We start from the raw sequence: 25,566 nt of genomic DNA, 5'->3' as shown, positions 1-25,566 counted from the left end.
GGCAGCGGGGGGCGGGGGGCGCACTCGGAGCCGGAGCGCGGGGAGGTGCGAGGGGGCGCGGGTTCCCCCAGTCCCGGCACTGCGGCCTGCTGCCGTCTGCTCCGGTGGTCCGCTCTCCTCGCGTCGCCCCCAGGCCGCCCCCGCTGAGCGCCCGCCGGGAGCGCTTGAGCCGCTGCGCGTGTGGCCGGGCCGGGCGGCTGGCGGGCCCCGCGGCGCCGGCGGGGCAGGGGCGGGGCCGGCGCAGAGGCGCGGCCGCAGGCGGTGGCGGCCTCAGCTGCCGGCGGGTCTGGCAGCTGCCTGCTGGGCGGCCTCCCGGCTGTCAAAGCTTGGAGGTAACTGTCGTGGGTCAGGCTTGCATGGGACGTTCATTTTCTCAGTCGTGACAGACAGACGTCGAGGATCCGGTGATGAGGTGCCAGATTTGTGATCTGCTCGGCGTTTCCTGTATTAAGCCTTTATGCGAAATGCTTAAGGAAGGATAAGCGGGGGGGGCTGGGGGGGTTGGAAAATGTTATCAAAGCCTTTGTAGATTTGTTTCTTGTTGGTGGGGTTTTAATCATTGAAATGCATTAACTTGTTTAGTATTCAAGTCGGGTGTAAAACTTCAAGTTTGTACGTAAAAGTTTGCTTTGAGAGAGCTCTTAAGATAACTCTTCAAAGAAATGTGACATAACTTTGGACCTGCATGTGGAAATTGATTTGACAGTCATATTTAAGTATTTTAAGTGTACCTACCTGTTAGTTACTGTTGTCTAATTTATTACTTGGAGCCAAAGACAGGAAAGAGAAGAACAAGTGGAGACATTCCGTGATCATCCTGGTATACAGCAGCATTTGAAAGAGGCATCTTAGGGGTTGTTGGGGTTTAAGTCCAGCCAGTAACAAAAGCACCACGCAGCTGCTCATTCACTGCTCCCCACCACCCACGGTGGAATGAGGAGAAAATACAAAGAAAAGTTCATGGGTCAAGACAAGGACAGGGAGAGATCACTCACCAGTTATGGTCTTGGGCAAATGACAGGCTCAACTTGGGGAAAAAACAAAGTCAATTTAATTTGTTACTAATAAAATCAAAACAAGGATAATGAGAAGTAAAAACAAATCTTAAAACACCTTCCTCCACCTCTCCCTCCTTCCCGGCTCAACTCCACTCCCAATTTTCTCTACCTCCTTCCCCCCCAGCAGCACAGGGAGACAGGGAAGGGGGTAGGGGTCAGTTCATCACACGTTGTCTCTGCTGCTTCTTCCTCCTCAGGGGGAGGACTCCTCACTCTTCCCCTCCTCCAGCGAGGGGTCCCTCCCATGGGAGACTGTCCTTCACAAACTTCTCCAATATGAGTCCTTCCCACAGGCTGCAGTTCTTCATGAGCTGCTCCAGCATGGGTCCTTTCTGCGGGCTGCAGTCCTTCAGGCACAGGCTGCTCCAGCACGGGCTTTCCCATGGAGTCATCCACCTGCTCCAACATGGGGTCCTTCACGGGCTGGAGGTGGGCATCTGCTCCCCTGCTCCTCTCCATGGGCTGGGGGGACAGCCTGCCGTCTCACCACAGGCTGCAGGGGCATCACCTCCTCCAGCACACCTCCTCACCCTCCATCTCACTGGCTTTGCTGTTTGCAGAGGGGTTTCTCTCGCATTCCAATCTCCTCTTCTACTGCAAGTTTCCCCTTCTTAAATCTGTTCTCCCAGAGGCACTACCACCGTCACTGATGGGCTTGGCCTTGGCCAGAGATGGGTCAGACTTGGAGTCAGGGATGCTTCTCACAGGAGTCACCCTTGTAGCCCCTCCCCCGCTAGCAAAACCCCCACCACACAAGCCCAAAACATAGGGGTATATTCCCCCATTCCATGTGTAAATTGTAGAACTTTTCTCACTTATGAAAGAAATGAAGAACTTCCATATCTTACAGCCAAAAGGTGAAAGAACTTGAGTACTAGTGAAAGACTTTGAGACTGCTAAGCTGTCCATTAAAATTGATGGAGCTTACTTGACTTTTACCCTTGAGAAATAGAAAATGAGCCAATTTTTCCAAGTTCCTTAAAACAGGCCTTGTAGATGAATTGAAAGAGCAGAGAAATTACTTTGCAAGATTATGTGAGTGTCAAGGATGTCTGGGAAGGGGCCTTTTCATCAGGAAATGAAATGGTAATTCAGAGAAAGACACTTAGGAGCTTGTATATTCTTTCTTTTCCTGAGTTTGCTAGTTCAACTAAAATGTCATTATATGTTTCCTGATACTTGTAGTGAAAAAGGGCACAGTACAGAAGACACCTATGTCTTTTTTCCCTCACCCTATCAGTCTGTCAATGTCATCCTTTATGAAGACCTTGTGGAACGACTTCCAGGTGATCTTGAGGAATGAAAAAACCAGAAGTGACCATGCTTCCCTGCTCTGATAGGAGGCTACCCAGGTGCAAGCTGTCCTCTGCCCCTATCAGCCATATTAAGCTCTTAAACCCTGAATAGCACTATCTGATTCTGCAGGTCTCCAAATCACGTTCTTATCACTATTATTTATGCTATCTGAGGAGATCATTGTGCAAGTATATCTATACTTACCCTTACATAAATCAGAAATCTTTTTGAGCAATCAATTAAAAAAAGCCCAGAGGTTAATCTGTCCCTTCTCTTTTAATGACTCTTCCCCCAGGATACGTAAACTAAGTAACTACAAACTGTAGGAAAGGATTGCAGAAGAATATACTCTGCAAAGGATTTACAAATACGTTTTGTAAACAAGCATGTATATAACTTTTCTAAAAAAAGAAAAAGTAATGCATTTTACATTTATTTATGATTAGCTGGAGATTGCTCTCTGACTGCTTTTTACAATGCAGCTGAACGCACCTTTAGGTAGGTGCCTTTAAAATCCAGCTATTTACATCTACATAATTGTTAATTTAAATGAATTCATTAGCTCTGGACCAAACTAATTAAGATATTGTATTTAAAGAAAAGTTTGTGAAGAAGACAGTATGATTTCCTGGCTGTAAAAATGTTATCTAGAATCTGAAGGTAAGGAATACTTCCAAAGTTTGAGAATATACTGTAAAAACAGGTTTTGAATGGTATTCTGGTGGTGCACACAGACTACCCCAGAGGAGACATGGAATAGCTCTTCCTGTACATGTGCAATTACAGAACCAGAGGCTAAGGTATCTGGTACCACTGAAGTAAAACAATTCTATGGTGTTCTTGTCATGGTACTCCTATATAAAATATTTATCGTAATTAGAATAATTGATTGTATTTGTGTGTAAGTTTTTGACAAAATGCCTTGAAGGGACTGAGGAATCTCATTATGTTTAGTGTTATATTTTCATGTTTGCTTATTACCTTTTGTCCTAGTAGTACCAAAAGGCTCTGGTAGTGCCAGGATCAATTTCTTGTGCTCAAGAACATGAAGTAATTAAGAGGACAAAAGAATGCTGGAAAAAAAAAATATCTCTTAAGCTTTTTATTATAAATCATGAACATATACTTAGGAATATATCACATAAGTTTAAATTCTTTTTGGAATAGAATGTTTGGGATTATATTTGCTAATAAAATCACAGCACTCTGTATTTTGCTTTCTTATTTTAAGCAGGAGAATAGTAAGAGTTAACAATAAATGTTGCTTTTCTATAGTGCTTTTGTAAAATTGTGTTGCCAGATACAGTCTGCTTTTAGTATTATGGCAAATTGCTGAAGGTAGACAAGCTACTTTAATTTGTTTCAAAGAAGAAATCATTTTATATACAACTATAAAAGATTGAGTAGTTTATAGCAGAAATAAATTGGCTTAAGGATTTTAAAATGAGTTCTTATTACTGGTTTGAACAAATGTTTCTTTGGAAAGTTTTCATATACATCAGTGTCTTCTAGTATTCCAGTGAACAGTATTTTTCTTTCATTACTCTCACATTTATCTTTAGATCCAACAGTTTCCAGCAGAATCTAGGCCTTTACCTACACTTGAAAGCAATACGGGGTTTCTATTATGCATTCTTATATGTGACCTTCTATCACAGTCCCTTGATTATTTTTTCTTAACTGAATTGATCTAAATCTCTTGTTCCTACATGTTTTGAGTCTATGGACCATTGCAGCCTCTTCCTCTGTCACAGAGACATTTTAACTTCCTAGAGGCACACTGTGTCTTGATTGAAGTACAAAAGTGTTCACACCAAACACTGTCAGCTGCAGTGTGTCCTGAAAAATCTTCTGCACTCTTCCTCATAAATCACAGCTATGTCCTGGCCAAGCAGTGAGCAAAAGGACAAAAAGGCCTTGGTAAAAAGAGCCACAGTGAGTACAATATATTAATTGTTCTGATGACAGCAACTAATTTCTTTTCTGGGCTACTCCACTGTACACAGACTCACCTGCACAGATGTGCTACTCTTGGCAAAATCTGTCTGTGTGATACACATGCTTGATGCACTGGTGGTAGTCCTGTCCCTTCCTGGAAACACTGAATAGTCTCTAAAAGGATGAGTGGCCTGTGGTTGTTTCCTGATGCTGAAAGCACGTTGATACAAGATGCTTTACATCTTGTGTTGTGAGAAGAACAGAGTGGCCTTGTTATGCTGACTAGTGGTGGATAAGAAAACCTGTATGTTGCAAAATGTTTAAGATACCAGAGGAAATTGGTTTTGGTTGACCTTGCAATTCCCTGGGAAGATGAGAACCTTAGGCACTTTTACATAATTTAGCTTAAAAGTGTCAATGTGGCTTGTGTTAAAAGAATGAACATCAAGAAAAGATAGATATTAGAGTTACTAAGGAATATTCTTTAGGATAAGTTGTATCAAAACTTGTGAAGTGTCCCACTGCACAGAATCACTAGAATAGGGTGAACTAGCAGACAAGTGAGGAAGACTATTGAAGACCACAAGAGGACCTCTGAAGACCACCAAAGATCTTGAGTGCGCCTGTGCCAAGGACATTTACATATATTAATGAGTTCCTGGAATTCAGATGAATATGTTAATTACTTCCAGGAAAAAGCATGAATATGTATATCCATTTTGTATATCATCACAACTGTTGAAAGAATTGGTATGCACAATAAGTGGAACAATCCCCCGTGCATCCAGCACTGCAATAAAGAATGCCTGCTTTCCAAAACTCAAAAATTGAGTCATAGAGAGTTTCTGAAGTGCTGACTTATGGTAATAATGTAAGATGTATGCTGTTGAAAAGGGCTGGAGGCTGGGGCTTCAAATAAACAGCACTGCTTACCACTTTAATTACTTCTTAAAAATCTAATGTATCTATCTGTTTTACAGATTTATATTTATGACTGTCTCATTAGACACGAGAAATTTATCAGTAATTTCCACAAGCGTGAGTACTCTCTTGGCTTGCATGATTATATACATTTTGAATTTATATGTTCACCTGTTTCTGAAACTTTTGTGTTTTTCTTGCTTGCATTCTTCCTTGCAAAAGCATCAAGAATTCAGGGTGTTGCCTCAGTGGAGATGTATACCATTTAGGGCTTTAGTGCACTCCCAAAAGATGAGTTTCATAAACTTGGGGGCTAAAAAAAAAAGCAAAACAAAAATAAAGTCTCTGCCATTTTTCTTGTGTTGTAAACATCGACAAAAAAGCCTTGTTTTAGGAACAATAAAAATAGAACAGGTAAATAAATCAGTTACAGAAATCCATTTTTTTTCCTGTGTGTGTGAAATAATACCACAGTTTTCTGCTTGAACTGCCTGGACTGTTCACAAAATGTGAATTAAATCTCAAAGGCTTAGACTCTGTGTTATGCACACATGTAATTTACATTAAAACTTTTAAGATTAGATACAACTGTACTTTGAAGATGCACAAATTAGAGTTCATTATCAAATTTTACTGTAATACTAGAACAGATGGTGGTGTTAAAAGAATAGTCAGTTTAATACCTAACTGGTTTTCAACATAGTAGTGAGTTAGGAATGTTTTCAGATATAGCCTACACCCATGAATTAGGGTGTCGAAAGCACAGCTTTAAAATTGGACTTTAAGAAATGGTTTTATTTTTCCTTACTCTGTGTCTTTAGAGACAGGCTGAGTGAAAGGGGGAAATGAAGAGCAGACTATATTGGGGTAACAGCTGAATTCTATTTAAAGAAAATATAGAGAACACTTGTTTGTTTATAACACTTGTTATTTGTTATTATTGTTAAATATTTGGAGGTGTTACCTGTCAACAATGGAATACAATACAGACAGCAAAAGAATTTTTAATCAGTAACCTTTTGTTGAGGAATGGAAGTTTAGTGAAAGAAAGTATGAAGTATGTCATATCCAAGCAAGATGCAGTCAGAAAATAGAGCCCTAAGGAGAGCAGAAAATTTCATAATAGGGCCTGTCTAGACGGTACAGCAAGACTCAGGTGTACTGTAAATCAGGGGGTTTATGGAGATAAACCAGCAAGTATGTCTTGCACATTTACATTGTGTTCTTTCACTAGATGATATTACAGCAGAAAACAGAACCTATGATTGCCATAACTAATACCTACAAAAATTCAGTCTTAAATTGTGTGATTAAATGCTGTAATACTATACGAATTTGTTATGGGAAGTAATTTGTTACAGTGAGTTTCCTTTTATATGTCAGGCCTTTCTATCATTAACAGCTTTTCCAATGGGAAATTTTCAAGAGTGGCTTTGGGGGTTTATCTCACCCTCTTTTATATACAGGTTCCTTACAGATAAATTTAAAGTGAGGCTGGTGGCAGATGACATTGCTAAATTAGGTTCTTAGAGTCATAACACCCATCTTTTCCACCTAAAGTAGATGAGCAGAGTACTTACAAAAAGGGGTGAAAAAAGAACACATTCAAAATGTACTTTTAAGTACAATTTTATTCCAAGAAAGTGCCTCACAGAAAGGTTGAAAATACCTTTAAAATTGTAATGTCTTTGTAATCTTTTAATGTCAGGGGAAAATATTAGTCCATTTATTTAAATCTGATACTTTGTGACAGAAAATGAAGCTTGCAACCTTTTAACAATTGTCTGCCACATTTAAATGAATATTGTAATGCCTAATTCTTACTGTGTAAGAGATCAGGTTTTATCGGAAGAGATTTAGGAGGAAAATGAGAGAACTTCTTACATAAATTTTCACCATGGCTGGAGGCAATGCAAAAGTATATTGACTGTAAGTGATGTCTGTAGTGGAATTGTTTTTCAGACCATACTTCATACTTAGTCAGAATTTCCATTTTACATCCTTTTTTTTTAGATTAATGTCTGCCTCTGAGAAACTTGTGACCATTTATATGTATGTATATCATTCATGATACAAATTTCAAAATATAGTTTTAAAACATAGTTAGAAGTTTGTATTTCTTAGTGAAAGCTTTGAGTAACAGAAAAAGCAAAACAATAGCATCCTAAAAAATATTTAGTCTTGCAGTAAGCAGGAACTTACTAGAAGCCAATATAATGCACCATCAATATATGCTAACATACAGACTTGAAAAGTCTTTTTTGGGTTGGTGTGAGAGGCAATCCCCACTGCTGTTGCCTCTTTTGCCTGCAGGAAAGCTGAGTAGATGGTGATGAGGCTTATGTCTTTGGTCCTCCTCTTCCTTATCCTTCACCTCCATGCATCATTCACTCTCCCTTCCTCAATGTGGTGTGCATATTGCATACCTCATTTATCAGCTCTGTCTTTTCCCTTCTCTGATTGCTGCAGAGGGCTGGGAGCAGGTTCCTTGTGCCTGTCTCTGACAGAGAAGCCACAGAGGTGAATAAATGCAACCTGCTCATGAACGCTGTAAGGCTCTGAGGAGGAAGATGCTGGTGGTAGTACAGGTGGCAATGGTAAAGAAGGGACCTCCAAAGAGAAGAGCTACCTGCTGTATGTCCTCATCTGAGCTGCCTGACTGATGTCCTGGGTATGTGGAGCCAAGTCACAACTGAGGTACGAAGGGGTGCAGAAGAGTAAGAAAGAAGAATGTTGAGAGTACAGAGTTGCCTGGATGCTGTAATGCCTGTTATGACACAGTCTGTATTAGTTGTGTTTCCTACTCACAAGCCTGGTAATTGCTGTTATGCAGTGATGGCCTGCCACCTTCATGGTTCAGCATATTTGGAAAAGTGGAGCAAAGCCTTAGAGAAAAAGCTGTTAAAACTAGCCTACAATCAGCTCTAGATAAATGTAAAATTTATGTTTTATTTTAAGTTATAAAGGTAGCACTTGCCTTTTTGGGATACTTTAACATCATTAACACTGATTTTTCCACAAATGAGGGGGTTTTTTGCTGAACCAGATTAGTGTAAATTAAGAAAGAAATTCCATGTGAATGAAATTCAGGCTGGATGAAAAAAGGACCCTTTCTGGATAGCTCATCTCAGTGCTCAGCATTATCTCAGTGAGACATTTCTCCTTGCTTTTCTGGCAAAGGACTGTCCATAATGTTCCTCAATATTTAATGTCTCTCAAAAGTATCATGACGCTTATCTTCTATAAAAACATGAGGTGATGACTGTAATGGAAGATAAAATGAAAAATAGGTATGCAAAGATAACAGCTATCAGCCTGCATTTCTTTTGGCCTGACTCCTTTTTCCTAACTGCAGTCACAGAAGTTTTTGTGTATAGAGGGCACCCATGGGCACTAATGAATCTATCCAGTCATAATTAAATCCCTAAGGAAATCCCATCAAACCGTCCTTCTTTTCTGACCTTCTGTTCATCCCTTCCTCTGTCTTCCCTCTCTCTCCTGCCCTTAAAACCTCTCCCTTCTGCTGAGGAGCAGAGTGCAAGTTTACTTTATCAATGGAACAGGCTACAGGAGCTGTTAACTGTTTCCAGGCAGTGGCTTAATTGCTGGTAGCACAGAGATGGTTTTCTTAGTCAAGCCAAGCGGGATCACAGGATGTCTTGTGGTAACTGCACTGAAACCATGGTCAGGATAGATCTTCATCTTCACAGCGAAGGTTAAGGACTGCCAATGTGAGCAAGGCACAGATATGGAGGGTTCAGGAAAGGCATCCTCTTCTGAAGGGAGTCCTTGCAGATGGGGAGTACAGAAACTTAGGACAATTAACACAAGATGAAAGAATGGAAGGGCTTTTTTGAGAGTACTATGGCTAAAAGTGACTAAGGGAATGTAGGACAGGACTGGAGGTCCAGTATTTAGGGAAAATGCTTAGTAGGGGAGGGATGAGGATGGCTTTTCTAGATTTTATGGTACAAGGGTGGTGGAGGTTAGGTAATGTGGACTCCTACAGCTAAAGACTCAGGGCTGCAGTGTATTGATTTACGGTAGGTCATTGTGTGACTTCTATGTATATGGGAAAGAAAGGAAATTTTGAAGTGTATGTCTGATCTCAAAGGTTTCATACCTTCTGTGTTGGGCTGTTCTTCATTTAAATTTAAAGCAATATCCAATTGCTAGTAGGTAAGTTAAATGCAAAGTCTCTGTAGTTTTCTTGCAGATTAGTTTTTCTAAAGTTGTTAATATTTTGTAATCAGAGTTCCTTGTTTGCTATTTTCTGCTTTTCAGAAATATTCAATAAATATACAAGAAAAGACAAAACCTTTAACAGTTCCCTTAATACATTTCAACCAGCTCCCACCCTTTCTGGCAGTCTGTCCAGTCATTGTCATTTTCTGTGTTGAACATGTGACCTTTTTTTCTGTACAGTTAGAAAAAGATTTTTGTACAAATTATCGTGAGCCACAATTTTCAAGGGAATTTCTTCAGATTGAAAACGTGCTGTTTCTAGCTCCTACTACACAGTTATTATGCCATAAAGTTAAATCCAATCAAATTACTAGTTCCTGCACAGTTCCAACTTCCCAGAATTTTAAGGTTGAATCAGAAATCCAGTATTGAAAATAAATTTATTGGTCATCAGCTTCTACGTTCAATAAGACTTTTGATGACCTATTGCCTTAGAAAATCTGATCTAACAGTTTAGGACTGAGCTAGGATCTATTAATCCTCTTCTTTTAAGAAATCCCATTGTACTTTTAATACCTAAATGCTCCATACTGTGCAAGTGCCCAGACTAAATAGAGCAGTTGTGTATCCTTGCATATCCAGTATTTTCTTCATTTGCTTTCCACTCATTTCCAGTCTTGCATTAGTTGATCTTTGTGGCTAGACTCAAAGTATTCATGACAGTCTTTTCTGTGATAATTTTTTCATACTGCTGGCATTTAATTGAAATACTTCATTGTTTGCTTGTTTCTTGCTGGTTTTCTTTGTTATATAAACTGAATGTGCTACTTTGTGTAACAGTACTTTGTTGTAGCTGTGGAAATTTAAAGGTGTGAATGAGGCTGGTGGTCAGAGGTAAGATTTTTGGCTCAGACCCATACAGGTCACATGTGCTTTTCTTACTGGATGATGTCAATGTGAATACTTGCTAACTTGGTAAGGAGAGCTTGCAGTTAAATTCATTGGTGGGGGTGGATGGGGTTGCGAGTTAATGCCAAATTAGAAGTGTGGAGACTAAGTGGACTTGCATACTTCAGTCACAGATAGATGCACAGTGCTACTAATTATATGACTTCCCAGTCCTAATGGACGGCATGAGCTGGGGCCATCTATTATGTATTCTTTGAATCCCTTGGCTAGAAACACCTTCTTCCTTGCAATACCCTAAATCTTCTGATGGCCTTGAAAATTCTTGACGCCTGTGCCCACTCCGTACCTGTTATTTTTCTCATTTTTATTTTTGCCTCTTACTATGCCAGTCCTTTTCCACTACACTGGGCCTTGTCATCGTTTTTTGTTCATTTCTGGTAAATTAAGCTTTCTGTATTTATCCATACAGACTCTAAACTTACTTTTTATACATAGCTACTACATTTTCTCTTCATTGAATCCTTCCACAAGGCTCATTTAAACCATGTTACTAGACAGAAAAAAACCCCACAAGACTAGTAAGGGATAAAAATTAAACCCAGAGAAATTAAAATAATTTGTAAAAGTTAGACAAGAATTAGGTATATATAATTTTTTATTAAGAAAGACGAGAGAATGAAAATACCAATGAAAGAATAGTATAGTAGGATTAATTACAGCGTACAGCCCCAGTTCAGCATCAGAATCTGCTGGGAATGATCACTGGAGATACGTAGTCATTTAAAGGTCAAATAAATTCATGTAAATTAATCTCAGTGGAAGTTATAGACTTTAAGAGTTAAAGGTATTAGCTGCTAGAGATAGGTATGGTAATAAAAATAGAAATTCAACATAAGAAAAAAGATAAAAGAGGCTGAAGCTAGCCCAAAGAAGATAAAAGAGGCTGAAGCTAGCCCAAAGAAAGGAAGATATATAAAACATTAGCTAATAATATTATCACTGCAAATGCTTCCATTCTTTAATGCAAAAGGTCAGTCTTTGAGAAGGAGCAATGGTCCTCTTAAGCAGGAAAAGTTGGCAACTGGAAGATTGATAGAAACCCATCACAAAAGAACATTTGATCTGAGGAAAGGAATTTGGGGACATTCAAAATACTACCTGTCACTGAAATTGTGATCTGCTATAGTATCTTTATACCAAATAATGAGGAAAAGGCATTTTAATAGTTAGATTAATTTTAATAATAGGGTTAATACATGGCTATGAGTGACAAGCTATCTTGGAAGCAAGGCTGGCTTTACCAATTAAACTTTTATCTCTGCCAAAAAAAGGGGCAGACTGTTACCTAACTTCAGGAAGAAACCATAAGCTCTCAGAGTTAAACATGAGTATATGATCTAGAGTGCCTTAATTGATTCATTGTATTTGCTATGCCAGAATTTTTCTTGTCTCTTCTGGTGTTAGCTTTTGAAAATCATCATTAGTAGTACAAAGCCTCAGTATTTTGTTAAATTCTCCACATCATACTCATGCCTTATATTCTGCAAAGCATCAGAACTGAATTCTGCTGCTTGCTGTGGCAGACAGGAGAGACTGGGACAATAATAAATTTATATATAATAAATTTAATACACTATATATATGTAAAATAAATTTATAATAATAAATTTAATACACAATAAAGTAGGAACAGATTGCATTTTTCATTTTCTTACTTACTTAATCAGTGACTGTCTCCTATGTTATTTTCTTGGAGATTAAATTCAGTTTATCTTAAGCTATCACTACACTTCCATTTTTTTGTATGCTGGAGGTTTCTGGACTGGTAACACAAAGCTGAACTGATAAGGACCACAGATCTGTAGGCTTTAATGGCTATGTAAAGTAGAGTTGGGCCATAACAGAGATGATATCAGAGAGGTTTTCAGTTGTAGTATATCTTAGTTGGATGATTTGTCTAGAATACTCACCAGCTATATCATTAAGGCAGGCATTGCGCTGTAATTTTTATTTTCCCCTTAACACTCCATTTAGAAGATAGGGTGTGTAAATGCTCTTCAGACCTCTTGTTTCTGGCTGTCCCTAGATTTATGGAGGAAATACTGAACGGATTATAGATTCTTTGTGCTGCTCTCCATAACACCATTTGTATGGAGACCACAGGAAAAGTCCCTAGGGTTATTGCTTCCCTTAACAAAAGCCTCGGCTTTTGCACAGTATCTGCAAAAGGTCCTGATGACAAAATATTACCCAGCACCACCCCATATTCAGGGGTAAACCACACACTGCACTGTAATCTCTTTGTCATTCAATAGAGTGCCAAAGACTCTCAGAAACTGGCTTGCACTGTACCAGTAGTGCTAGTCTGCTCAATGGGGACAAACACAAAATAAGAGATGTTGTGGATACTGTGCACTGTACCCTAAATACAGGTTGTAGACAGAGGCCTTTGCCAGTGAGGTATAATTCAGAGCAATCCTGAAGCCTCTCTGAAATGTGCTGCAGCTGGGTTCCTAGAGCTAAGTCATCAGAGATGGTGCTGTTCAAGACATCGCAGAGCATATCTTTGAGAGTAACATTTCAGTTTTCATAAAAATATCCAATTTATTCCCATCATCAAGGCCCATCTATGTCTATAAAACCAACAACAAACAAAATACATATTTGTTTATTTTAAACATTGCCCACTAGTAAGTAAAACTAACTGTAATTCCAAGATAGTTTATAGTACTGGAGAATATTTGTATTCATGCCATTGGACAGTGGATCATTCTCAGCTAAATGCATGATAATATACTTTCTTGATTTTAGGGATTATTTCAGTATTGATCTTTATTGTGATAATACTCTACTTTAAAAAAAAATGGTTCTGCTACTATTTTCAGTCTGGAAATCAATGAAGGTGTGGTTAAATCAGTTGTCTCACTTATTTTTCATGGTGATTTACACATTTCTTGGAATTTTTCCATCTGTTCAAACCTGATGGAGGAAAAGCATAGATTTTTTTCTTAGCAATGCTTAGAGACATAGCAAAATATAGGCCATTTGGTGGAGCATAAATCAACCACTCTCTCCACCTACATTCTGCTTTACCCGTTTTTCAAAATGAGAGGTACTTTAATAAATAGCAGTTCTTGCCACTATACATGCACAGTGATGTTGAAAAATCATCCTCATTCTGGTCATCTAGATTTGCATTTTTTTAAAAAAGTCAAACTGCAGTTAACTGTATCACTGCTGTACATTTGCATTTGAAATCTGTTTTTCAGAAAGGTTTTGTCAATAGCCTGTCAATACAATCAGGGCAGCATTGATTTAATGCTTTTTACTTTTATCTTTCCTTCTAGTTATGGTTTTAATACATACTTCTTTGTTTCCCAAAGACACCCAGTGTGAAGCGAGCACTAAAAAAAAAGACAGAAGGAAAAGGTAAATACGGATTTGTATAAGTGAAGCAGAAAAAAAAGGTTAATATAAATTAAGTAAATGAGTAAGATTCAGAAGGAAGCAAATCTGGAGAAATAGCTAGCACCAGATCTGGAACCTGATTAACGGAAGTCAATCTTTGATGTATGATGTGAAAATGGACAACATGTTCAGGACAGTAAGACCCATACAAGATCTAGAGATCAGCATGAGAAAGCATACAAGGAAGAATAGGAAGGAGTAGCAAAGTAAAAATAGTAGGGGGAATGCTAGGGCTAGAAACAGGGCAGTTTTAAGAGTAGTTAGATGACCTAATCTTCAAATTACAGAATAAGATCCCATCACCATACTGGACAGAGAGATAGGGTTCACAGCAGATTTTCAAGGGTAATTTTAGTATATCCCCCTATCTGCCTAACCTGGAGAATATCTAAATTACACTTAGACCTTTAAAGTTCCTAGGTACCTTGTATTTCTGCTTTTCTCATATGCAGAACTGGCAATGTCAGAAAAGCATGTGTCAATGCCTTTTGTGAGTGGGTGCTAGCAGGATTCAGTCAGGCCAACAACCCATGTTCCAGAAAACAGGAGTAGTACACTGAGAAGACTGCAGCTCAAATTCTGTTGTTTAAAAGCTTTTTTAGAAAAGGACAGATCTGTTTCAAAAACAAAACATTTTTTGCCAAGCTGGAGTGGGACTGGAAAAGTGAAGTTTGAGGCACAAAACTCTGCTTTGCATTTCCTATAGCAAGCTTAGGAAACTCACTTTTGAGCTTCCTGGCTTTTATTTTCCTTATTCCTGCTAAACCTTTCCTGAACTGTGAATTCCAGTAGCTGAGAGAGCATTTTGGCTAGTAGTCCAAACCTCAGACTCATTTGTGAAGCCAGTCCAACAGAGGGAATGACATGCACCTCACAGAGTCCAGGCCCTCTCAACCATGCAAAGCAGAACTGTTATTCAACAGTGATGCAGGTCTCATACTATATCATTATTACTTGTTTTGTTATTGTTCAAAAATGATGCAGTTTTCATGCTGTATCATTATTACTTTATTTGTTGTTTTTGAAGAAATTCGTTGATTTAAGAATTTATATGTAATTATCTTTGTCTTTCATTTGATTTCCATTTGTAATTTGCTTTTCCTCACCTGCTCTGACTCTATCCCAGACACTCTATTGATCTAATAGTGAGAAATGAAGGTATGGGGGCAGTACTGACTGTTTACAATGCACATGCAAGTAAGACAGTAAACTTCAGGGCTCTTCTTGAAGCTCTTCCTCACACATACGCTTGTACTCCTCATATATGTACACAAAACAACTAACTTAATTGAAGCTGATGATTGTAGTAGCATAAAACCAGGATGAAAGAGAAATGCATCAGCTGTTCACTTAATAGGTACTGAAAGCTGAATTCTCTACTAAAACATATTATCAATTCTTCCCTGTGCAGACTTATGTGTATGTACCTGCGCACATGTATGCATAGAGCCTGCAGGCTATCTAGGTGTTACTTACCAGTCTGAGTTAAATACAGGAAGATATTGAATGCACTTCAAGGTTTATGCCCTGTAGGTAGTAAATATCTTAAATTGAAAACCTGGCAGAATCTTTGAAGAAGCCACTAGAAAGACGACTAGGTTAGCTCACAGACTTTTTTCTTTTTCTTTTTTTTTTTTCCTCTTGCAGAGCATCTGTTTATGGTTTGAAAATATTAATTTGAAGAAAAGCAAGAATTCTGATTAGAGACTACTTGCACTGGGATTACTCACTGAGTTTGTTTCACTGTAGTAGTGGTTATTGGAACATAGCTGCTGAACCAATCACTGCATTTGGCAGCAGAGTGAGTTTCTTCTAATTACATGCTGATGTAGGTCTTGGTGAGAAGAAAAGAATCTACACAAGCTGCTTTTCTCTCTTGCACTGAATGGGGACCATAACTGAAAAAAGTTTCCTCTCTCGGTTTAGTCTGTGTCCCAGACTGTTTTCCTGCAATTCCAAATGGCTTACACTGTTCTTTTCTCATCTTTGTTTCTACATAGTCCCTGGAGGAGAAGCAAGGAAGGTAAAGGAAGCCAAGCATCCAGAAATATATTTTAGCTGGAGTTGTATTTTAGAAACATGCAGCTTGACATGGAAGGGATATATTCTATCTCTACAAACTGCTGTAAATGTTGACATGTTGCAGCTCACAAGTTATATTGCTTCTTGATCCCTAATGCATCAAGTGGTACATAGCTGAGACTACAGTAATTCTATTTCTGACATGGTGCCTCTTGCTTTCATAAGTTTTCTGCTTCGCTACTCTTGTCTCAGGTGAGGATTCGTCTGAAATTGTTATAAATTGCAATGCCCGTTATTATTTATGTGTGCTATTACTATACTTTATGTACAAAACTGACATCTTTCCATACACTTGAAGCTTGTCTAACAGGAAAGCACTTTCACGCCTCATCCAGTAATTTGTAAAAATGTATTCTTCACTATTCTAAAGGATTATTAGATAAGCTGAAAAATATTTGAATGTACTTTTGTTAAAAAGGTATACAATTATTTGGTGAATACTTTGGAGCTTCAAGTTTATTACAAACACTTGCCCTTTTCACTACACAAATTATAGAAATAATTTGGTATTTTTTCTATGGTCTGATTGGGTGATTTATGTCACTAAGCAACAGAAAACACGGGGTACTCAAAATTTTACAACGAAATATTTGTGCTTTGTTCTTTGGTTAAATACTAGTAAAATCATACATTACTGTTTCTGTGTTTTGTCTGCGCAGTCGAAGAGCCTCTATTTAAAAGTGGAACAGAAACACTTGATGCTTCTAACATCTTGGTGGCACTAGTGTTCACAAGCTGGTTCTTGGTAGCTTTCAGGTCCACTGAAAATCAGCTCTAGACATCTAATTTCTGTTAGCAGGCAAGCACAGAACTGCCTAAATTTTGAAAACTTCAATGACTACTTTGTACCTTAGGTTTTTATTTATTATGTGTTTCTCCCACAGTCTTTCCTGAAAGATTTTATTTGGAAAGTAAGTTTTGATACTTCTTACTCTACATGAAATGAAGGCAGTACTTAATATCATTACCATTACAATATCTGAAATGCTCAATAGTTAAACAATTTTTCTGACAATGTTTCTGTTTTCAGACCAGAACAATATGTCAATACAGATGTTTTATCAATTGGGCTATTGGGCAGCATTCTGTACCTGCTTCATTTCTGTGACGGGCTAAAAGGAAGAACTGGTCTGATTTCTGTTTGATTCCAGAAGGCATTTTGCAGCTGCAAATGCAGGTTGAGACACCAGCCACTGAAGTGTTGGTGTTAGGCCTATATTTATCTTCAGCCTTTCCTACTCATTAGCTTAATTTTATTTTTCTTTTGCTTAACATAGAATGTATTTTGAGTGTCTAGATGTCTAGTGAATTGTTGATCCCCTGAAACAGATGGGAGAACACCTAAGTCCCACTTGTGAGGAAAGGTGTTCATCCATGGGAAGTTGACAAACATCCTAACTCTGTGATTACAAGGATAGTGGAGGGCATCTAGCACCTTTTGGACAGCCAGCACTTTACTGCACATAGTCTAAATATAAATTATGAATTTAAAATGTTATCATTAACATACCACCTAAAGTTCAGGCATCGAATGGAAAGTCTTACAGAAAAAGGGTTTTAGAAAAACACCAAATCTTTTATTAAATCTGTTAATATATTTATTTGGAAAATATAGGCTTTCTTTTGTCCAGTGTATCTAAAAATTTGTCTGATTCTCCCAAGTGTATCAATTTGCCTGCAAGAAAGATATTACATATTCATGCAAACCATGTCTTACTGGTATCCTTATCATCACAGCTGTAACAGCACACGTGACTGTTTAACATTTCATATGTTTTTCATGCCACTACATGTAAAGCACTCAAGGTTACATGGAAACAGGCTAGGAAAAGTCATTAAAAACAATCAAAATTACATTCATTTTAGAATGAATATTCATGGATATTTTTTCTGTTATTTGCAGAGCTGTATTTAAAACAGATTAATTTGGAGTTAAGACCTGTCCTGGTTTCGGCTGGAACAGAGATAATTTTCTTCCTAGTAGCTGGTATAGTGTTATGTTTTGCGTTCAGTATGAGAATAATGTTGATAACGCACTGATGTTTTCAGTTGTTGCTAAGTAATGTTTAGACTAAGTCAAGGATTTTTCAGGTTCTCATGCCTAGCCAAGCAAGAAAGCTGGAGGGGCACAAGAAATTGGGAGGGGACACAGCCAGGGCAGCTGACCCAAACTGGTCAACGGGGTATTCCATACCGTGTGACGTCATGCCCAGCATATAAACTGGGGGGAGTTGGCCTGGGGGGTTGTTATGGATTTGTGTGCTGCATTTTTTGTGTTAGCACGTGAGCGCACTGCAGGGGTGGTTCCTGTGGGAAGCTGCTAGAAGCTTCCCCAGCTTCCAGTTGGACCTACCTCTGGCCAAGGCCAAGCCCATCAGTGACGGTGGTAGCACCTCTGGGAGAACAGATTTAAGAAGGGGAACCCATAGTGAGTGGGGGGATTGGAATGTGAGAGGAACACCTCTGCAGATACCGAGGTCAGTGAGGAATGAGGGTGAGGAGGTGCGCCTGAGGATGCCCCTGCAGCCTGTCTCCCTGCAGCCCATGGAGGACCCCACACCGGAGCAGGTGGATGCCCCTGAAGATGGCCGTGACTCCATGGGAAAGCCCATGCTGGAGCAGTCTGTGACTGAAGATTGGCCTGTGGAAAGGACCCATGCCAGAGAAGTTCATGAAGGACTGTCTTCTGTGGGAGGGACCCCATGGTGGAGCAGGGGATGAGTGAGGAGTCCCCCCCTGAGGAGGAAGGAGTGGCAGAGACAACGTGTGATGAACTGACCCCAACCCCTGTGCCCTGTTCCCCTGTGCCGCTGGGGGAGGAGGTAAGGAGAACCGCAAGTAGAGTTGAGCCTGGGAAGGAGGGAGGGGTGGGGGGAAGGTTTTCTAAGGTTTGGGCTTACTTCCTAATATCCTTGTTTTGATTTGACTTGTAGTAAATTGATTTTGTTTGTTCCCCAAGTTGAGCCTGTCTTTTGCCTGTGACCGTAAGTGGTGAGCGATCCCTCACTGTCCTTGTCTCGACCCATGAGCCTGCTTTTATATTTCTCCTCATCCCACCATGGCCTGGGCAGGGGGGACTGAGCAAGGGGCTGCATGGTACTTTGTTACAAGTTGGGCTGAAACCACAACAGGGGTGCAGATCACTGCTTGGGAACTAACTGGGCATCGGTTGGCAAGTGGTGAGCAATTGCATTGTCCATCACTTGTTTTGTATATTCCAATCCTTTTATTATTATTGTCATTGCATTATTGTTACTATTATCATTACTAGTTTCTTCCTTTCTGTTCTATTAAACTGTTCTTATCTCAACCCACAAGTTTTACTTTTTTCCTTCCAATTTACTCCCCCACCCCACTTGGTGGGTGGGAAGTGAGTGGGTGGCTGCGTGGTGCTTAGTTGCTGGCTGGGGTTAAACTACTACAGACCTGAGTCTGCCACCATCCACCACAATAGATACAAAGAAATGGAGCTGGCTTGGCAGGGAAGCTTAAACTAACAGGATAAGAAGCTCTACATCCTATTCTGGCTCGTTTAAATGTGGCTATTCTTTCCCCAGATTTAACAGCTACCACTTTCCCCTTGCTGAAAGGGGTTTAATTGCTTAGTCTGAGGAAACAACTGATTTTTTTCTTGAGTTTTCTATTACATGGCTCTGTGCTCAGACTTTAATATAGCAGTCTTCCGAAGTGCATGGACTTTAAAGATTTTTTAATGAAGAAAACAGGAGATTATTACTGTAGAGTATAAAAAAGTGTTACAAAACTATGCTCAGCAATACTGAAGATGTCATACATTTTTATAATTGAAGTCAGACTGTTAATGTGCCTATTTTGTATACAATAACTATACATAATCTGACTTCAGAAATTTTAATATTTACAGTATAGAACTCATCAAAAGAATACATTATATATAAATATATATGAATATATATTTATGAATACAGATTTCACTTGCATTTCTTCTACCAAACATGTAGTTGTATAAAGTCATATAGCCTTACAGTCCATTTCATTATGCTGTAAATATATTGTTCTTTGCCACAAGTATGTATTCAATTTGTCTTTGGAAGATGCAATATAAATTTTAAAGATTAAATCTTTTATTTGATATTTCTCTAAACAGATTTTTATTTTTGTCACTTCTTTCATTTCTTGTAATAAAAGATTAAGGCTTGAACATTTTACACTTGTATTTTGGATTAAATTATTTAAACATACTTGCTTTTAGCAATTGTTTCTTTAATTGTTTGTTAACACTCTAAAAGTTGATTGTTAATAAATAACTGAACAATATTAAGGTGTCTTTTTTTTTTTTTTTCCAAGGAGATATTGTGCATTTAGTGCATGCTCTTTTTTAGGGAACTGTTCTGAAAAATGAGGGTTTCCATTTGGAAAACCAAGGAACAGGCATTATTAAATATACTACTATATTTGTGATTTCAATCACATACTCAGAGTTGTTTCTGTTACTGAGAGGTCTCTGTTGCCTTACAGGTTCCACAGGTCAGAAGAATAACTCTTTCATTCCATACTACCATATACTGTTCCTGGCACCCTCATGATTTATTCATTACACCCACTTCTTCCAAACACCTGTTGAGAGTGCCAAATCAGTCAGGTCTCTCAAAAAGTAGGAAGGAAAGTCATCACAGAAAATTACCTGGACCTGCAAATTTTGCCTTGCAGGGAGTCAGTAGCTGCTGGTATAATGCTGCTCATGAAGTCACAAAGAACTGCAGGACCCTTTCAGATTTTGCAGAGTTCCATGTCATGCCAAGCACTAGTTATTCCATAGACCCTGTCAACTCTTTATTGTCTACCAGCATGGGCTATTTGTAGGAGCCCTTGCTATTAAAACTTTTACCACTTTTTTTTATAATATCTGAACACCATACAATCCTTTTTATTTATTTATTTCCCAGTGATTGAGGGGAACAGTCTTACACTGTTGTACAGAAGAAACACAGCAGAAAGGACTAGATTCACAAAGGACTTTTGCTGCAGTATAGCACAGCCTTGAATAAGATACCTATCTTGGTAGTATATAATGACCTGCTAAGACCATGTCAGTCTTCTCCTGCATAAAACACACTTAGGAAGAGGAGGAAGAACACTTACAGCAAGTTTCCCAGATGTGGAATAGTCCATCAACACTAGCATGAGAAATGGAGCTGGAAATTAATTAGAGGTGGGAAAATTAAACTCTCAAGGGATGTTCAGGCACCTATGAATTTAGGTAAGACCTGCATGAAGTATAACAACTTGATTTTAGATTAAGTGGTCCAAAGTTGCCCAATTAGGTCTTTAATTCATGTGAAGCTAGGCCAAAATGACTTGGCTAATGTCACCAAGAGCCATGAAACTTGACCTGGAACCTCTTACTTCCAGGCCAGTGGTTTTATCATGCCTAGAATCAAAAAAACATTCTTAATGTGTATGTTTCAGCTTATCATAGCTAAGTAGTCTGCCTTTTTAATCTTCATTATGTACCTATTTCTAAAGTTATTAGAAATGGATATGGAAACTGGATTACGCCTTTTCTATTTACAGCAACTTTTTAGTAGATAAGTAATGGAGTCGTATTATTTTCTCAGAGCTAAACTACCACAATTCATTCAACCCTTCCACTTTGATTTTGCTTTCTAGACTTCTGATAGTTTACATTACTTTCCTGTAGACTAACCTCATCTGACTTAAGTAATCCCTTAGAAGCTTATTCTTGCATAGATGTAGTATCTTATGCTTGCCTCTGTTAAATTTAATCTTTTTTTTTTTCAGATTATTTCTTCAGTTGCTCAGGCCCATTTTCCAGTAGGAATTCTTAATTAGGTTCTTCACTGTACTGTTTGTGTGTTCTGGCTTCATGACATTTTTCTGTCACTCAAGTTAGCATACTATGTTGTCAAACTTCTTAATGGATAGTACAGACTTTCCAGAGTGCTATCTTATGTTTCTCTTCCATTTGACAAACAATTACACAGTTACTTTCCTGCCAGTCTTGGATCCATGCTATGATACTTTCATCTAACATTGCTTTCTCTTTCCATGTGAAATAGTACCAGGATTCTAATAAAATCAAGTAAAGACATCTACTAGTTATTACGTATTCATTAGACTTCTTGCTCTGCACATGACATTCATCTGTCATAACTTTCAACAAATCATCTTGACTGTTACTCATCTCTGTACTAGTGCAAATGTTTATAGGTAGGGTCCAGTCTATTCCCAGGAGTTGAATCTGACCATGCCTCTTCCTTTTCCTGTGGCACACTTCCATCCTTAACATTCATGATGTTAATCTAATTAGGACTTGCACTTATAGAAAATAACAGCCAGGACTTTGTGCCTCTGTAAACACTGCCCACACTTCCACAGCAGCCTCCAGCTGGGGCACCTTATCCTTATCCCCAAGTTAACTGTACAGTCACAAGACAAGCAGAGACAGCAATAATACTTAGAGCTTTGGCTGTAGTTATACAATGTATGGCAAAGCTCAAAAATATTTCTCATCCCAAATACCTTCCTGACATCCTCAGCACCTGTTTTAGGGTAGTTTCAAGGATACCTGGGAAGATAAACACACACACACTGACTATAAAGGAAAAAGCAAGCATTTTATTAACTACATGCATGCATTATGCTAAGGGTATTTTACAAAGCAAAGAAAAGCTATTAACATACCGGCCCAAGGACTGTGAAGAAGAGGATGAACCATCCATATGTTCCGTACATTCTTGTGCTGTCTTGCGCTGTGAGCCCAGTCCAGCAGTTGGTGGGTGCCAGCTTTACGTGGGCGACCCCATGGAGGCAACGGTGACTTTGCCGTACACCAGGCCACTGCTCTTTGGAAAACCCTGGTATTTTATACATTTGTGGAGGAACGGGCGTCGACGCTTGCAGCCAATGAGTGCTGAAACATGCCTCAATTGCAACATAGGGAGCCTATGGCACATGAGCCCACTGGCCAGGCGCGCTGCATGTGCCATAGCCATCCCTTTTATTGGTTCATGAGCTCTGTGCATGCAGCAAATTACCAAAAAACATCAGTCAAGTCCACTATGCTCTAACCAATAGCAGGACTTTTGCAAGGTAAGCAAAATTATGTGTGGTGCCTTGTATTCCTCCATTATTGCACGTACTACCTCCCCTAACATTGCTCTACTGTCTTATCCCCATGGTTAGCATTTCAAACAATAGACAATAAACTGCCTGTTCCCTGTGCTGACTGTGTTTTTTAGTTATCTACCTCTTACTCAGTGTTCATCCACGGAGCAAAATTCCATCTTTTAACCCTTCTGCACACAGCACCATATTAATGTTCATTGTGTAAAAGGAGGAAGCAGGTCTTGGGAGATCTAAGACTGCTGTTTGACTTGACCCCCTCCAACCATTTTTCCTCTCATATAGAAAGATGGTACATCAACATGTATCAGATCCTCGGACAAGGGGATGTCATTCAGCATGACCTTCCTTTGCACAGGCCAGTCCAGTTTGTCATGTAGCTCTTTTGCTCTTCTTAGCAATTTTTTATCTCTCAGATCTTCACTGTTGTAAGTGCTGCAAGACTAAAACCAAAACAGATTGTTACCACTGTTACTTAACTCAATTAAATAGCACTGCTTTTTGTCTATAATTTCGGAATGAAGAATATACTGTAGGAATCCTCCCACCCCCAACAGCTTTTACATTAACAACAGCCAGGTGGAAAGTCTGATAAAAACACAGCTCTCTTTTCCTTTGCAGGACAGTACTTATCAAGTCTAAAAAATTCCCAGGTTTATATTGTTTTAATTAATAGCAAGAGAATATAAAGAGTTGGGCACTCAGACAGCTTCAAGATGCAACTGAGCATTACCACAATGTTCAAAGATCTGGTGTAAATGATCAAAAAATTGTTTTACACCCTAAACAAGTGTTTCATAAGATTCATGTAGTGATATCTCATCTAAATTAAGAAATATATACATTTGTTAGAAGAATTTAATCTTCTACATATTGCCTAGCCCTGAACCTTTGGATTGGTCATTCCCACTGCCAGACATTCCCACTGCTGCCTCCTCTACCAACACTGCTACATTTGAGGGTAGGGGTAAAGCTGGGCTTTCACATGACCCCTTGGCCCTTGGGAGAGCAGCTGTGGGACCCATGGGAAACATCCTTATTGCGTTTGACAGCATCTTGCTTTGCGGATGGCTGCAGTAACTGGAAAGTCCATTTCAGGGGGTCATCTTCTACTCTAGTGGGAGACATGTCCTGGCCCATCAGGTTCAGAAGAGCAGCCTGGCAAAAACATTACACAGATTTTGGGGGGGAAAATGCAATAGCTGAACAGAGAACCAAGCTATTCCAAATAGGCAATCAGTCCTGCAGAGGACAAGCAGAAGAACTTGTGCAATTGGAAAACTCAAGTAATCAACATACCATAAAAAAAGAAAAATGTATGGAAATGTTATCCACTGTTCCCAGTGTCTCTTATTAGGTTTGGTCATAAAATATATTCCACTGGCTTTGAAATCCTGAGATTGAAAGATATATTTCCCTGTTTATACCAAGATAAAACTGAGACCTTTCAAAGTTTTTAAAGGAAATTCAGAAAGAGAGATATTGCAAAATAGCTAATGATTTGATCATCAAGGTTCTCTAGGGTAAAAGAGACTGATCAAGCAAGAACATCATACTATTAGCCACTAAGATCTCATGCTCATATAACAAAAATCGCAGAGTCTTGGTATTTCCCAGTGTCATGTTTATTAATCCTGGTATTTTCCTATTACATTTGGTTTTGGCAAAATTAAATTTTCCAATTTAAAAAAAAAAAGTTTAAAAGAATTCTCATTCTGCTCTAGTTAGTTCTAAACATATCTCTCATCGACTACAGTACCATTTTTCATGTTCATTAGTCAATCAGAGGTGTGAAAAATATATTTTATATTAAAATCTTGAGTCTTCAGAGTTTCTGCCCCTAAAATGATCACTAGAATTTCTTAATGGAATCAGTGTCATTAGTCATTCCAACATATCAAAATGGTTTAAGGTTACGGATACTACACAGCCTACTACATCACAAGCAATAATCCAGATAATTTGGGAGATTTTTGTACTTTGCTAAGAATATTGCCTTTGCAATCTTTAAAACACTGGGCTAACCAAAGGAGGTCCTGTCTAACTTCTTATCTAGCTCAAGATAACAGGTACAAGAGATACACAGATACTTTTTTTAAGTGATCCGTAGTTGTTGTAGCAGCTGATCCTTCCTCATTTGTTTTTATTGCAACAGTAACAATTGAATATATTAGTATGCCACAGGAGAAATAAGCACTAAAGAAAATATGAATTTTGCTCTGGAGAATGATTTTGACATAGTAAGGAATACCTGTTGTCAATGACTCCTTAAGCTGCTAAAACATTTTGGTGACTTTTAAAAAATTCTCACATTTCATTAACAAAAACATACACTAAAGAACACTGAAATAAAATTATCTTTCTGATTTGGAAAATACTTTCAAGCTTCTGCTGAAGACATTCTTTGAATTTTATAAACAATTTATTTTCTGAGAGGTACAAATGAATTATAAATGTACTTTCAAAGGCAGGGTATAAATGTAGATAAAGTTATGGCTGGAAAGGGCAGTTTACACTCTTGCTTGCATATAGGCTCATAAACCCTCAGAAGTATTGAGTCACCCAAATTTGTCAAACTGGTACT

The 25,566-nt window shown here is 38.7% G+C and overlaps 1 long non-coding RNA gene across 1 annotated transcript; it reads left to right on the top strand.

Annotated features, from left to right (window-relative positions):
* Positions 1–40: 40 nt before the first annotated feature.
* Positions 41–18,635, top strand: LOC142026838 (uncharacterized). Its single transcript, XR_012648933.1, has 3 exons — positions 41–5,330; positions 7,683–7,910; positions 15,423–18,635. It is a non-coding gene; the product is annotated as an uncharacterized LOC142026838 (long non-coding RNA).
* The last annotated feature ends 6,931 nt before the right edge of the window (positions 18,636–25,566 follow it).

Source organism: Buteo buteo, chromosome Z (genome assembly GCF_964188355.1).
Source record: "Buteo buteo chromosome Z, bButBut1.hap1.1, whole genome shotgun sequence".
NCBI classification, from domain to species: domain Eukaryota; kingdom Metazoa; phylum Chordata; class Aves; order Accipitriformes; family Accipitridae; genus Buteo; species Buteo buteo.
This window is presented reverse-complemented; position numbering and strand designations above follow the sequence as displayed.